The following is a 16115-nucleotide window of genomic DNA, read 5'->3' as shown; positions in this document are numbered from 1 at the left end:
AGTAAGGCAAAAGTTTATGTCCATGTGAACCATGAAATCAAGATGCAGAACATTTCCATCACCCCGAGAAGTTCACTTGTGTACTTTGCAGTGATTCTTGCCCTCAGCCTAAGGCAACAATAGGTTTTCTTCCTGTTAGTGTGCTTCTTCCTGCTCTATAATTTCATACAAATGGATCATATATAGTGTAATGCATATGTTTTATGTCTGGCTTCTTTTGTTTAGAGTAATGTTTTTGAAATTCATCTATGTTTTTGATTGTTTCAACAGGTCATTTGTTCTTTATTGCTGAGAAATATTTCATTGTATGGATATACCAAACATATTTATCCATTCACCTGTTGATGGGTATTTGTGTTATTTCCAGCTTTCAGCTATTATAAATAAAACTTCTGTGAACATGTACTCACCTTTTTGTGGACATTTGCTTTCATTTTTCTTAAATATGAGTGGAACCACTGGGTAGGTATATGTTCAATTTCATAAGAAACAACCAAATAGGTTTCAAAAGTGGTCATACCATTTTATACTCCTACCGACAACATATAAAAGTTGAAATTGCTCCAGATCTTCAGGAACAGTTGGAATTTTTCATCTTTTTTATTTTAGCTATTCTGGTGGGTATATAGTGGTATATTATTGTGGTTTTAATTTGCATTTCCCTGATGACTAATGATGTTGAACATTTTTTTCAGGCATAATAGCTATTCTTTTATCTTCTTTTGTAAAGTGTCTATTCAAATCCTTCTCCCTTATTAAAAACTGGGTTTTCCTAACGCAGGAACAGATGGCCAAATACCACATGTTCTCACTTATAGTGGGAGTGAACAATGAGAACACATGGACACAGAAAGGGAAACAACACTCACTTGGGGCCTGTCTGGGGGTGGGGGGCAAGAGGGAGGGACGGCATCAGGAAAAATAGTTAATACATGCTGGGTTTATTTCTTAGGTGATGGGTTGATAGGTGGAGCAAACCACCATGACACACAAAGCTTCTCGTCCTGCACATGTACCCTGGAACTTAAAAATAAAATTTAAAAAAGAAAGAATGACTTAAAAATAAAAATCCATTTAGAGAATATTATAAACACCTCTCTGCAAATAAACTAGAAAATCTGGAAGAACTGGATAAATTCCTGGACACACACACCCTCCCAAGACTAAACCAGGAAGAAGTTGAACCCCTGAATAGTCCAATAACAGGTTCTGAAATTGAGGCAGTAATTAGTAGCCTACCAACCAAAAAAAGCCCAGGACCAGACGGATTCACAGCCGAATTCTACCAGAGGTACAAAGAGGAGCTAGTACCATGTCTTCTGAAACTATTTCAAAGAATAGAAAAAGAGGGACTCCTCCCTAGCTCATTTGATGAAGGCAGCATCATCCTGATACCAAAACCTGGCAGAGACACAACAACAACAAAAAAGAAAATTTCAGGCCAATATCCCTGATGAACATTGATGCGAAAATCCTCAATAAAGTGCTGGCAAACGGAATCCAGCAGCACATCAAAAAGCTTATCCACCACAATCAAGCCAGCTCCATCCCTGGGATGCAGGGCTGGTTCAATGTACGCAAATCAATAAACATAATCCATCACATAAACAAAACCAATGACAAAAACCACATGATTATCTCATAGATGCAGAAAAGGTCTTTGATAAAATTCAACACCACTTCATGCTAAAAACTCTCAATAAACTAGGAATTGATCTTAAAATAATATCTTAAAATAATAGTATCTTAATATAATATTATCTTAATATTATATCTTAAATAATATTATATCTTAAAATAATAGTATCTTAAAATAATAAGAGCTATTTATGACAAACCCACAGCCAATATCATACTGAATGGGAAAAAGCTGGAAACATTCCCTTTGAAAACCGGCAAAAGACAAGGATGCCCCTTCTCACCACTCCTATTCAATATAATATTGTAAGTTCCGGCCAGGTCCATCAGGCAAGAGAAAGAAATAGAAGGTATTCAAATAGAAAGAGAGGAAGTCAAATTGTCTCTGTTTGCAGACGACCATGATTGTATATTTAGAAAACCCCATTGTCTTAGCCCAAAATCTCCTTAAGCTGATAAGCAACTTCAGCAAAGTCTCAGCATATAAAATCAAAGTGCAAAAATCACAAGCATTCCTATACATCAATAGTAGACAAACAGAGAGCCAAATCATGAGTGAACTCCCATTCACAATTACTACAAAGAGAATAAAATACCTAGGAATACAACTTACAAGGGATGTGAAGGACCTCTTCAAGGAGAACTACAAACCACTGCTCAAGGATGTAACAGAGGATACAAACAAATGGAAAAAATTCCATGCTCATGGATAAGAAGAATCAATATCATAAAGGTAATTCACAGATTCAATGCTATCCCCATCAAACTACCACTGACTTTCTTCACTGGATTAGAAAAAAACTACTTTAAATTTCATATGGAACTAAAAAAGAGACTGCATAGTCAAGACAATCCTAAGCAAAAAGAACAAAGCTGGAGACATCATGCTACCTGACTCCAAACTGTACTACAAGGCTACAGTAATCAAAACAGCATGGTACTGGTACCCAAACAGATATATAGATCAATGGAACAGAAGAGAGGCTGCAGAAATAATGCCACACATCTGCAACCATATAATCTTTGACAAACCTGACATACACAAGCAATGGGGAAAGGATTCCTTATTTAATAAATGGTGTTGGGAAAACTGGCTAGCCATATGCAGAAAACTGAAACTGGACCCCTTCCTTACACCTTATACGAAAATTAACTCAAGATGGATTAAAGGCTTAAATGTAAGACTTAAAATTATAAAAACCTTAGAAGAAAACCTAGGCAATACCATTCAGGACATAGGCATGGGCAGAGATATCATGACTAAAACATCAAAAGCAATGGCAACAAAAGCCAAAATTGACAGAAGAGATGTAATTAAACAAAGAGCTTCTGCACAACAAAAGAAACGATTGTCAGAGTGAACAGGCAACCTACAGAATGGGAGAACGTTTTTGCAATCTATCCATCTGACAAAGGACTAATATCCAGAATCTACAAGAAACCTAAACAAATGTACAAGAAAAAACAAACCATCAAAAAGTGGGCGAAGGATATGAACAGACACTTCCCAAAACAAGACATTTATGTGGCCAACAAACAGATGAAAAAAAGCTCATCATCACTGGTCATTAGAGAAATGCAAATCGAAACTACAATGAGATATTATCTCATGTTAAATTAGGGAAGCATTTTAAGTGGGACAATGGTATTAAGGTTATATGGAATCACATTCTTAGGAGATGCATGGTTAAGTAGTGTCATGTCTATAACTTTCTTTGAAATGGTTCATATAAAGCAAATATGGCAAAATATTAAAAAAGGAAGAAATTTAACCAAGGAGGTAAAAGATCTGTATACTGAAAACTATAAAACATTCATGAAAGAAACTGAAGACGCAAATAAATGGAAAAATACCCCCTGTTCATGGATTATAAGAGTTAATATGGCTTTTCACTTTCTTGATGGTGTCTTTGAAACACAAAAGTTTTTACTTTAGATGATGTCTGTTTTATCTATTTTTTTCTTTTGTTGCCTGTGTTTTCAGTGTCTTATCCAAGAAACTCTTACTTACTCCAAAGTAATGAAAATTAAAGCCTATGTTTTCTTCTAAGTGTGTTATAGTTTTGGCACTTACATTTAGATATTTGATCTAATTTTAGTTAATTATTTATATTATGTGGGGTCCAACTTCATTCTTTTGTATGTGGATATCCAGTTGTCCTTGCACTATTTGTTGAAAACAACATATAACGGTGGAAACCTCCATTGAATTGTCTTAGCAATTTTGTTTTTGTTTGTTTTTGAATCCCTATTTGTAACAGACTTAGCAACTTTGTTGAAAATCAAGTGACTGTAAATGTGAGGGTTTTTACCAAACTGTCCTGATTACTGTTGTTTTATAGTAAGTTTTGAAATCAGAAAGTGATTCCTCTTTGTTCATCTTAAGATTGTTTTGGCTATTTTTTGTCTTTTACATTTCCATGCGAATTGTAGAATTAGTTTATCAACATCTGCAAAGAGCCAGCTGGGGTTTTAATAGGAATTGAATTGGATTTTTAGGTCAATTTGTGGAGAATTGCCATCTTAGCAATATTAAGTCTTTCTATTCATGAGCATGGATGGTTTTCCATTGACTTAGGTCTTCTCTACTTTCTTCAATGATGTGTAATAGTTTTCAGTATACAAGTCTTGTACTTTTGTTAGGTTTATCCATAAATAGTTTCTTTTTTTGATGATACTATAAATAAAATTGTTTTCTCAACTTCATTTTTGGGTTGTTCATTGGTAGTGTGTAGGATTAGAGTTGATTTTGTTTATTGAGCTTATATCCAGCAACCTCGTTGAATTTATTACCTTAAATAGTTTTTTGTGTGTGTGGATATCATAAGATTTTCTGTATGCAAGATCATGTCATCTGTGATTAGACATAGTTTTACGTCTTCCTTGGCAAACTGGATGCTTTTTATTTCATTTTCTTTCTTAATTTCCCTGGCCAGAACATCCAGAACAATACTGAATAGAAGTACCAAGTGGTAACATTCTCATTTTGTTTCTGGTCTTGTAAGTAAAGCATTCACATTTTTTTACCATTAAGTATGATGTTAGTTGGGTGTTTTTGTAGATACTTTTTATGAAAGTGTTGAGGAACTGTCCTTGTATTCTTAGTTTGTTAAGTGTTTTTTGTCATGAAGTGGTAAAAAAACTTTGCTTTTTCTAGCGTCTTAAGGTGGGAGGTTAGGTTATTGATTTGATATATTTTTTCTTTTTTAATGTAGGCATTTAAAACCATAAGTTTTTCTTCAAGCACTGCTTTATCTGCATCCCATAAGGTTTGGTAGGTTGTATATTCATTTCCATTAATCTCAAAGTATTTTCCAATGTTCCTTGTACTTTCTTATTTGACACACTATTTATTAATATTAGTGTGCTAATTAATTTCTGCATATTTGTTAACTTCCTAAATTTACTTGTTATTGATTTATAATTTCATTCAATTGTGGTAGGTGGAGAATATACTTTGTATAATTTTAATCCTTTTGAATTGGTTGAGGCTTGTGCTATAGTCTAGCTTATGGTCCATCCAAAAGAATGTTCCCTATGCACTTGAGAAGAATAGGTATTCTGCTGTTGTTGAGTAGAGTGTTCTACAGATGTTTGTTAGAGTTGGTTTACAGTTGTTCAAGTATGCTACCATTTTATTAGGTAATATTAGGCAATATCTTTGTGTGTGTGTGTGTGTGTGTGTGTGTGTGTGAATGGCGTAGTATCTGACTATTGGTTTTCTAAACCCATTTTCTCCCAGGTCTTTTTTTTCCTAATTGTGGGGATTTGAATAGCACTGTAAGTTCTAGAAATGCTAGCTAAGTTATAGAAGAGCTGGCTGTATGTATGAAGTGAATACATTTTATTTTAGGTAAATTATACCTCAATAAAGTTGATTTAAAAATAAATTTATAATTCTGGGGAAAAGTTAAGGCTATAAGCTACCTTTCCTTAGGATAACAAATTAATTTATAAGCAGAAAGCTTTTGAAGGCTTATCACTTTAAAATGATTAAAAGAAAATCCGTCACACTTTTTTCTAAACAGTATTTAAATTCATTTTTTTCTATCTCCAGTAGTCTTGTTATATAAATTTATTTTTTCTTCTTAAATTCTTCAGCAAAATGCATCTGCCTTTATTGTTATTTTTTAAAGTTTAAAAAAGTTATCAATTGGCAATACCTGACCTTAAAATTCTAGCTGTCAACCATCTCAGGCTAGAAAAGCATATTTACCAACAGTTGTTCCTTAATTTAAAATACAATGTTCTCATTCTTTGTGTTCATTTAAAAAGAAACGGTTGATTTCAACTCTTGCTCTTCTCCTGATATTGCCTTGCAAGGTAAAAACCAATTTTGGATAGATTAAAAGCCTAAATTAACCATTAAAAGCAGGTAGACTTGTCAAGTCATCTTAATGGATTCATTGAGAATTCAAAGAAATAATAAATCATAGCCTTCATTATGTGTCTTTAGCTTGGAAGAAATCTTTTTTCAATGAGAAAGCTAATCATTTAACAAATATACATTCCCATGGGAAGATAATGTTTAGGTATACCGTAGTTTTAACCCTCAACATCCTAAAGAAGAAAATTTAACACAATAAAACCCTTTCACTGCCTACTAAAAGTAAAGCACAGTATAAACCTGACTTAACTACAGTAGATAATTTTGAAGGTATGTTTTGAAATTGATGGCCCAATTTTAATATTAAGATCAGCAAACACCATTAAACGTCTAGCCGTGAGAACTAAAATAACAAGGGTAAGTGATTAATGCTGTGATTGTTTTTCTAATTTTTTATTTTAATAGATCTGTCTTGGATGGTTAATTCTAGATGATATTGTTAAGTTTCTCCTAATTTGGTAGAAATACTGATATGAAATAGTTGGAAATACTGATATGTATAAAAACAAATGAACACTCTAAAAAAACACATCTTATCAAAAGAGTGAAAAGTTTTTTGGGTAAATTTTAGCTTAAACATTTAGTCTACATGTAAGTTAAGGAAACTTTATCCTGTTGTTTTTGCCTCAGAGGTTCTTCTTCCTGTCTTCTTTCTTCATTCCTTTCTTCTTTCTTCCTTCCTTTCTTATTACAATTTATTTGTGTGCATTTATTTTTGTGTTTATTTGTTTAATGTCTATATCCCATGTTTGACTCTTATGTATACATTTTTTTTACCACTGTATATCCAGCATTTGTACCATGACTGGCACATAGTATGTTCTATGGCACATACCGTCAAAATTTTGTTGAATGACCAAATTGATAAAATGTCAAGAGATCTGCTTTGAAATCCAGTCTTAAATTCTTTCTGAATTAGTAAATAACTTGAGCGAGTCACTCTCTACTTTGTTTGTCTTCACTGGTTTAGCGAATAATAATAATACCTTACATATAATATATTACATATTTATAATACTCATTTTTATAGCATTCACTGAGTGATTACTATGTGCCAGGTACTCTTCTAGGTTTTAGGGGCACAGCAGTGAACCAAAAAAGACAAAAATATCTGCCTTCATGGAGCTTACATTCTAGTAAAATCTGTTGTTTGCTTTTGGTGTTGATAACGACCCTGTGAAGTGGGTAGAGCTACTAATTCTACTGATTTACCAATGTGGAAGTAGAGGCTATGTGAAATTAAGTATCTAGTAAAGATAATCAGCTAGTGAGTTTGAGAAGCAGGTATTCGTTGTCCAGTGCTTTTCCCATTATGTCACCCTTTCTCCCATAACTCCTCATCTAGCATGTGGAAATTTTCGGAGGAAAAGTAAGATCCAATTTATTTAACCTCTTCTGTAAAATTGACTGTGTAAGTACAAACTGATAACATGACTCAGGTTCTAAAGTGGCTTTAAAAACTGTGGCATTTCAAGATACCTTCAATCTGAAGAAAACTTAAAATTTTAGTCTGAATCCTTTTGTTTATTAGATATGGCCCTTTACTATTTTGTAACACCTGCCTCTTATACCTAGTCTCTTGACTGTGAGAGTTGGGGCTTCCTTTTGTTAAATGTTCTAGTACTCTACATTAGCATAGAAATCTAGACATTGCCCATAGCGGATAACGTATTAGCTGCTAAGCAAGGGAAATTATTATGTCATCTGCTGCCTCTTATAAGGTGTGTTATCACCCAACTCACTTTTTGAATCAACACACCAAAGACACCATAAGTAATGTAAATTATGGTAGCTTGTACATTTTTCAACTGAATAAGCAGTTTATAAGAAACAAAAAGCCCAGCTAACTTTGTGCCTCTCCTAAATTTTAATAGATGCCTTGGAAAAAGTATTTTTGTCCTTCAAACTTTATTTCCATGAGATAATATTTTATTAGACCATTAGATACCCCATATTCAAACTTAAAACAAGAATTAGTTATTGTTATGAACTTACAATAGTTCTTTGGCATTCTTAGTAAGTTACTCAGAGAAAATCAGGTATTTATTTTAATCCAATCATTTAAAATTCTAGAAAGCACTGAAATACCCCAAAGTATGCTTAAACTTGCATAGAGGAAACTAGACATGGAAAATATATCTATTTGACAGAAATGACATGTAATTTCTTTATAAATCTGCCCTAAAGGCCATATATTTAATTAAATTAAAGGCCATAAATTTAATAAAATCATATATTCTATTTGATTTTTGTCCCACTGATGAACTGGATTACCAAAGAAAAAACACTTCACAAAGTGTGTTCCTTGAGTGTATTTCCTAAGAAATTAACCAGTATTATTGGAGGAGAAGAAGATTTCTGTAGTTATATATGATTTTTAAAATGCCTGGTTAAAGAGGTCTCTTTGCTACAAGGACTTCTCAGAACTGTAGCTATGTGAATATGTTAGTGTGTGTTGTAACCTCTAGTGGGCAATATTCTTCCCAGTCACAGAAAGATTTCTTCTTAGGAATATCTTGTGAGACTAGTGTTCTGGAAAACACAATATGGAAAACACTACCTTAGAGTAAGTGTTGGTATTTGCTTAATAGCTATGAAGTCTATATGTTTATTATGGTTGTTCTTCAGTCCTCTTGCCACTACAGCCTACTCTCTCTGGGTACTCTCAATTGTACTCAAGGCTTTAAATGCCACGTGCAGTCTGATGATGTCTGTATATGTAAATTCACCAACTCTGTCTCCTGAACTTTAGATACATATGCACACCTGCCTATCCAATTTTTCAAACTGAGTATTGAGGACTTCAAACTCAATTATCCAAAACTGAGCTCAATAGCTTCCTCTCAAACCCGCTCCCCCTGCTATTTTCTTGTTTTATTATTGGAGATCACTGATATCCACTCAATTGCCCAAGTCAGACACCTGGGAGCCATCCTTAACTCTTTTTACTCACTCTGTCTTCTCATACAACCATCAACATAAACTAACTATCCTCATTCTTTTTTTTTTTTTCTCTTAAAAGACATTTATTCAGTGTCACAATCAGACTATTACATTTAGCAATCAACAGCATGGATGCAAAAAAAAAAATCTACATTAAAACCCTTTGTTGGAATGCTTTACACTTTCCACAGAACAGAAACTAAAATAACCCGTTATACAATTAGTCACAAATACAATCCCCGAGTTTTTTGCCCATACACATGAGTATTTGTCTAAAACATGTCTTCTTTGTAGCAGCTAGGCCCTGCCACCACTGTGCTTGGCTAAGTTCACAAATCTGTTGTAACCTGTAGCTTCCCTGTCACTTCTCTGACTCTGCTCTCCTGTTAAGCCTTGTTTCCCAATTAAAATCTTCTGCCACTGCCATAGCTACTACTGTTACTGGAACCACCATAGCCATCTTGGTTTCCTGGTTGGGCGAAGTATTGGCCTCCACCACCATAGGGGCCAGAGCTTCTGCCTCCAAAGTTTCCTCCCTTCTTGGGTCCAAAATTTGAAGACTGATTGTTGTAATTGCCAAAATAATTATAGCTTCCACCACCTCCAAAATTGCTTCCATCATTACCAAATCCATTATAGCCATCCACACTGCCACCATATCTACCACTACCATGACTGCCACCAAAGCCACCATGACCACTGAAGTTTCTACCATGACCAAAGTTGTCATTCCCATCGAAACCACCTCCATGACCACCACCAAAGTTTCCAGAACCACTTTGCCTCTTTGACTGGAGAAAGCACTAGCCATCTCTTGCTTTGACAGGGCTTTCCTAGCTTCACAGTTGTGGCCATTCACAGTGTGGTATTTCTGAATGGCAGTCTTATCCACGGAGTCATGGTCATCAAAGGTTACAAAGGCAAAGCCCCTTTTCTTGCCACTGCCTTGGTCAGTCATGATTTCAATCACTTCAATTTTCCCATACTGTGCAAAAAATCTCTTATGTGATGTTCTTCACTGTCTTCTTTAATGCCACCAATAAATCTTTTTTTTACAGTTAAGTGGGCACCTGGTCTTTGAGAATCTTCTCTTGAGACAGCTGTCTTTGGTTCCATGACTCTTCCATCCACCTTGTGTGGCCTTGCATCCATGGCTGCATCCACCTCCTCCACAGTGGCATATGTGACAAACCCAAAGCCCCTGAGCACTTGGTGTTTGGATCTCTCATTACTGCACAGTCCGTGACTGTTCCCCATTGCTCAAAATGGCTCCTCAGGCTCTCATCGGCTGTTTCAAAGCTCAGTCCTCCAATGAAGAGCTTCCTCGGCTGTTCGGGTTCTTTAGGAGACTCTGACTTAGACATAACAGCAGGGTGAAGGAGACTTTAATGATGCTTCTTCGGTGGCATCTATGGGCAGAAAGGCACTATCCTCATTCTTTATATCCCTCAAGTAAGTCCACTTCACTCAAATTGCATTTAACTTAACTAAAGCCTTTTTCATCTTACATATATTGCCAAAGTAACCCATCATTCAATAGAAATATGTCAGCCATGTACACAAACTGTGTATGTAATTTGAAATTTTCTAATAGCCACATTAAAAAGCAAACATAAGAGATAAAATTAGTTTAAAAAATATACTTTATTTAACCCAACATGTGCAAAATATCATCATTACAGCATGTGATCACTGTAAACTTATAGATATATAAATGAATGATATACTTTACATTGTTATGTTTACACTAAGTCTCTGACATCCAATGTGCATTTTCCACTTTAAATAATCTCAATTTGTACCAGCCACATTTGAAGAGCTCAGTAGCCACATGTAGCTGGTGGCTATGATATTGGACAGCATAGCTCTGACTGGTTTCCCTGCCTGCAAACTCTCCCCTTCTAATTCATTCTCCCCAGCTGCAGCCACTGTGGCATATTTGATTCTATCACTTCACTGTTGAAGGTCCTTGATTGATTTTGCATTGCATAAGCTTTCAAGACCCATGATAATAGCTATACTTACCTCTTGAACCTCATCTCACTCAACTCCACTTTAAGCTCCATACATACCGATCTCTTTATGGTTGTTTCCCAAAGATATCATGCCTTCTCTCCTCTAGGCCTTTGTACATGTTGCCTTCTGCTTAGAATTATCTTCCCCAAATATTTTGCCAAATGAAGTCCTATTTAGGTCTCAGTTCTTCCAGGAAATCCTCCCTCAATGCAAAAGTTTGAATAAGCTGCTACTCCTATGAACTTTCACTGTATCATCTGCTTACCTAATATTAGAATTTATTGCAGTGTGTCTTATTGTATCCTCTGAGGTAAACTCTATTACAGTTTATCTCTCCTGCTGGACTGTGAGCTCCATGAAGGTAGGTAGCAAATTGTGGTTCACTTTTTTCTCATAGACCATAGATAGTCCATGGCTGGTGCAGGGACTCAAGAATGTTACTAAAAGATCAAACTTCTCCCACTCAGCCATTCTTAAGTGTCAGTTTGTCACCACATGCTCACAAGAAGGTCTACTGCAGCTCCAGGTACTAGACTCAAGCGCAAGGCAGGAAGAAGAGGAAAGGGAGCTATGACAGCCATGTCTGTCCTTTTTATGAGGAAATCAAAAGCCTCCCCAGAAACCCCCAGTACACTTCCCTTTAGAGCTCATTGGCTGCTACTGTGTCATTTGGTCACATCTGGCTTCAAGGAGGCTGAACAAGGTAAATACTGACTGCACAGTAGAAAGTGGCATGGAGAAAGGAAATAGGAACACCTAGTGAGCCAGTTAAACATAAATGTTTTGCTCTAAGTACTTCTTTTGAAGTCTTTCTCTCTCCTCAACCCCTAAGATTTGGGGAGTGTTTGTGCTTTGTGTGTTTGAGATATTTAAAGTTATATGACAAGGTTGTAGGTGTATGTTTGAGATATTTGAAGTTATGTTACAAGGCTGTAGGTCTATTCTAAAGCCAGAGCTCAACACTGTAGGGGAAAAGGAAATGTATTTCCTTCCTTTTTACTAAGATTTCAAAGTGAATGAAGTGGGAACTGGAAAAAGACACTCCAAATTTTACTTAACAAAATAATACTGAAGCAAGAATTTAGTTTTCTTGGCTGGACCTCCAATCAGCATGAAGTCAGTGACTCCATGAGGTAGAGATGAACACTTGAGTCACAGTGCATTAAGTCCTGGCAATTAATGCATAAACAGAGTCACTCACTCTTTGATAAAGCTCAATAAGAATCATTCCTTTGAAGGAGCAAAGTGTCAGCTTATATATGAAACTCTCCTGCTAGTATAGTGACAGCTGATTCTGCTGGCTAGGTGATCCCAAATTGCTGAGCCTTATTTCTTCAACCAGAGATAGGATCAGAAATGAAGATGAATAAAAATTGATCTCGAATGCAAAAGAGTTGATCCAGCCAGAGCAGACTGCTTCTCAGTGGCAGGAGTGCTGTTCTGGCCATGGTTCTGCTTTATATGGCAGCCTTTCTGGCAGCAAGCATCAAGTAACAGTATGATGCAAAAGCATCTATTGATCCTGCCAGCATCTATTGAACTAACATGATTCATTCTTCAACACTCACTTCCTGATAAATAGAAACAAAGTCAGAATGATCGAGTGCCTTGAAAGGGTCAGTGTTTCTGGCTCTGGAAATACACTCTGCTTTGCTTCCCCATTTATTTCTCATCAGTGGATTTGCTTCAGATGTTATCTAGCAGCAGGGAGACCATTACTGCGTGGACATGTCCTGTTACAGTGACATTCATTCAATTTCCTAAAGTGAAGCATGGGCCTTGGACTGTCTGGATGCCTCTAAAAATATAAGACAAGCAGCTTATGTTTAAATGGTGATTAGACACTTAAAAATTTGGAAAGCTTGAGCTTATGCATGTTTAACGACAGTGTTAGCTAATTTTTCATTCTTTGAGTTAAAAGACTTGGAAGTATCAAAGACCATTAAAATTCCTGGAAATTTTCCAAACATTATTTATACTAGTATATGTTCTTCAATATTGTTTCCTTCCAAACTCTCACCAGAACTGCTATGGAGTTGCAAAACTGATGCTGGACCTCAACTTTCTGCCTCTCTACAGGCCCAGGAGAGAGTACTAGTAAGTAGCAAATGGGGAAAGCCCATCCAGTAGGAGGGGAAAAAAAAAGAGGAGAAAAAGAAAAGTGTCTAAATAATCCCCAAACTCTGTAGTCTATCACTGAATTATCTAGGGTCAACTATTTCCCTTAATTAGCATTTGCAATTGTAAACAGATCTGCTCATCTGAATCTTTCTTTCTTGAGGCAGCATCATGTATGACCTGGCATTCTCCAATTATGCAAATAAAGGCGTTGATTTTTAATTGATGTGGAAATTGTTTATAATGAGTTTTTATGAAGAGCAATTATTGCATTGGAAAAAGATCTAAAGAGTAGTTATTCATCTTTACAAATGTTGATTTGGGTGTAAACGCATCTGATCTCTAGGATTCAATAGTGGAGAATGAATTTACGTGTTAGATCCACATTTATGTCATTTTTCCAGATATCAGATTCCTGGTGCATTTGTAGTTTTTGCCTAAACAAATGTTAACTTTAGGCTTGGTTTAGCTTACTTCCTTCTCAATATATTGCAGCTTTTTTTCTTCCCTAAGTGTACTCGAACACATTATCAGAATTTTTGCTTCCATGAGTACACTTCGCCTTCCTCAAGGTCAGAGATCCTGTTTGCATGATCTTTATAAGTCTGTAACACAGCACAGTACCTGGTTCATAGGAGGCATTCAAATAAAAGTTGAAGGAAATGAATTAAGCCTAAATAAATGATTTGAGACAAATAAAATAATCTGTTTGTCTGCCTTGCCTTATCTGCAAAAGAGGCAAGTATTTTGATTTATTTCACAGGTATATTTTGAGAATCAATATACAGTTGTAGGAGAGTAATCATTCAGAGGATGATTGTTGCACAAAAATCAAGAAAAAAAATCACCCTGCGGTTCTCTGCTGTTATGTGTCTACATGAAATCCTACTCTCCTTGATTTGCTGATATTGCAAGTACCTAAGCAATTTGTTGTTCCCACCCATTCCCAATCTAAATAGTATTAATGCTTTGCAGGTCTCTCATTTCCATTGAATAGCTGCTCTTCCGATTTAGTATAATCTCAAAATTTAGTTAGCAATCAGAGCAAAGGTCAATTGGTGGCTCACTGCATGCACTGAGAGAAAGAGTGAAGATGATTACATTTTTGCCTGATGCCCATTGCTCATCTGAAAGAACTCAAGTTCTTAAGAACTGAAGCCAGCAGTGGTGTGAAGCCAGATGTCTTTACCCATCTGCTATTCCTGATAGCTGAAACTACTTCATCAACATTGATTAAAATGCTCCGGCAGGTGCAGCTCTTTAGAAATTAGTTTAAATTATTAAACCCCTTGCTTACGCAGAGGCTTCTAGAATCCATCCCAACTTTACATCTTGTCCATGGTCAGGGATCATGAGGGGACTGGACCACGTTGTGACTCTTCTCACTGCCGTCAGGATTTGAAGTTTTATTTAGAGAGTCTTAGGCTGCCTTTAATGTTTTTACCCTCTGACCCAATAATTCTTTCTTTTTTTTTTTTTTTTTTTTTTGAGACAGAGTCTTGCTCTGTTGCTAGGCTGGAGTGCAGTGGCATGATCTCAGCTCACTGCAACCTCCACCTCCCAGGTTCAAGCGATTCTCCTGCCTCAGCCTCCTGAGTGGCTGGAACTACAAGTGCCTGCCACTGCACCTGGCTAATTTTTGTATTTTTAGTAGAGATGGGGTTTCACCATATTGGTCAGGCTGGTCTTGAACTCTTGACCTCAAGTGATCCACCTGCCTCGGTCTCCCAAAGTGTTGGGATTACAGGTATAAGCCACTGCACCTGGCCTGACCCGATAATTCCACTTCTGAGAATTTGATTGAATAAAATTGTCAGAGAGCTATTCAGATATTCGTATATATAACATTTGCACTATCATGGTTATAATATAAAAAACCTGGAAACAGTCCAATTACTTAAGTAGGAGGTTACATAATGATATAGCCACACCGTACTATGCAGCTACTAAAAATCACTTAGCAAGATTGGAAAATGCTCATTATATACTATAAGGTGAAAGAGTAGAATGCAAATATAGGTATATAGTGTAATTTTGTAAAACAAACTATACATATATATGCGTATAATTTTAGAAAATATATTTGTATTAGTACGATTATAGATATTTGCAAATATTTTTCCTATTTAAGTCAATCTGTATTGTCCAGGTTTTCTATCATTTTATCAAAAACAGTTAATTTTCAATAATAAATTAGTTCAGCCTTTTTTTTAAATAAGTGATCATGAAAAGGCAGTGGTTCACATACAGAAAAGTGTGGGAACATCCTTATGAAGCAACACATTTAAAGGTGAGAAGCAGAGACACCAAGACCAGCAGGGGTCAAGGTGCCAGTGTGGGAGAGGGAGCACTTACAATATGGGTCATCCTGACCTGGGGATCTCTAAGAAAAATGAAAATTCCATGCGAAGTTCAATAAATACAGAGCTCAATACTGATTTCGGATGATAAAGTATTAATACATTGTTGATGATAAGGAATCAGCTACATTGGCTCTGTTCAGTGCAGCAGCATGGCCAGGAAGAGTGATGCTTGGGTCAGGAGGTAGAGCTGCCTCCCTGACTAAGGTCGAGTCTAGAGCAGAGATGGAAGAGCAGAGCCTGTTGTAGGTTGTGAGGGAGAGGAAGTGAGCCCAGCAGGCAGAGCAAGCATAAAGTTTATTGCCAGGAACACAGCAATGGAAAATGCAAGGGTGAGTAATATTCAGAGATCCAAATCCAGCAGCCAGAGGGAGACTTTAAAAGTTGAGTCTAATTTGTCATTCCTCTGCTCAAAATCCTCCAGTAGCAATTCATTTCACCCAGAGTAAAAGCCATAGTCATAAAATCTAAATTTAAAAAATGTGCCGTTGGAAATCAGCTTGAGGCATCGTGATGTTCTTGGACTGCAGAAGGATGGCAGAATCTCCCCAGTAGCTGTCAGCCACACTGGCCTTTGCTTTTTTTTTTTTTTTTTCCAGTTCCCTAGGACCTCTAAAGAGCCGTAACAACTAAACCTGCAAGCTTGGAACCTA

General features: G+C 36.2%; 1 pseudogene; it reads right to left on the bottom strand.

Annotated features, from left to right (window-relative positions):
- Positions 1-9372: 9372 nt before the first annotated feature.
- On the bottom strand, positions 9373-10332 carry LOC112625254 (annotated as a pseudogene).
- Positions 10333-16115: the final 5783 nt, after the last annotated feature.

The sequence above is a fragment of the Theropithecus gelada genome, chromosome 5 (assembly GCF_003255815.1).
Source record: "Theropithecus gelada isolate Dixy chromosome 5, Tgel_1.0, whole genome shotgun sequence".
Lineage (NCBI taxonomy): Eukaryota > Metazoa > Chordata > Mammalia > Primates > Cercopithecidae > Theropithecus > Theropithecus gelada.
The sequence above is the reverse complement of the archived record's forward strand: the minus strand, read 5'-3'. Positions and strand labels throughout refer to the sequence as shown.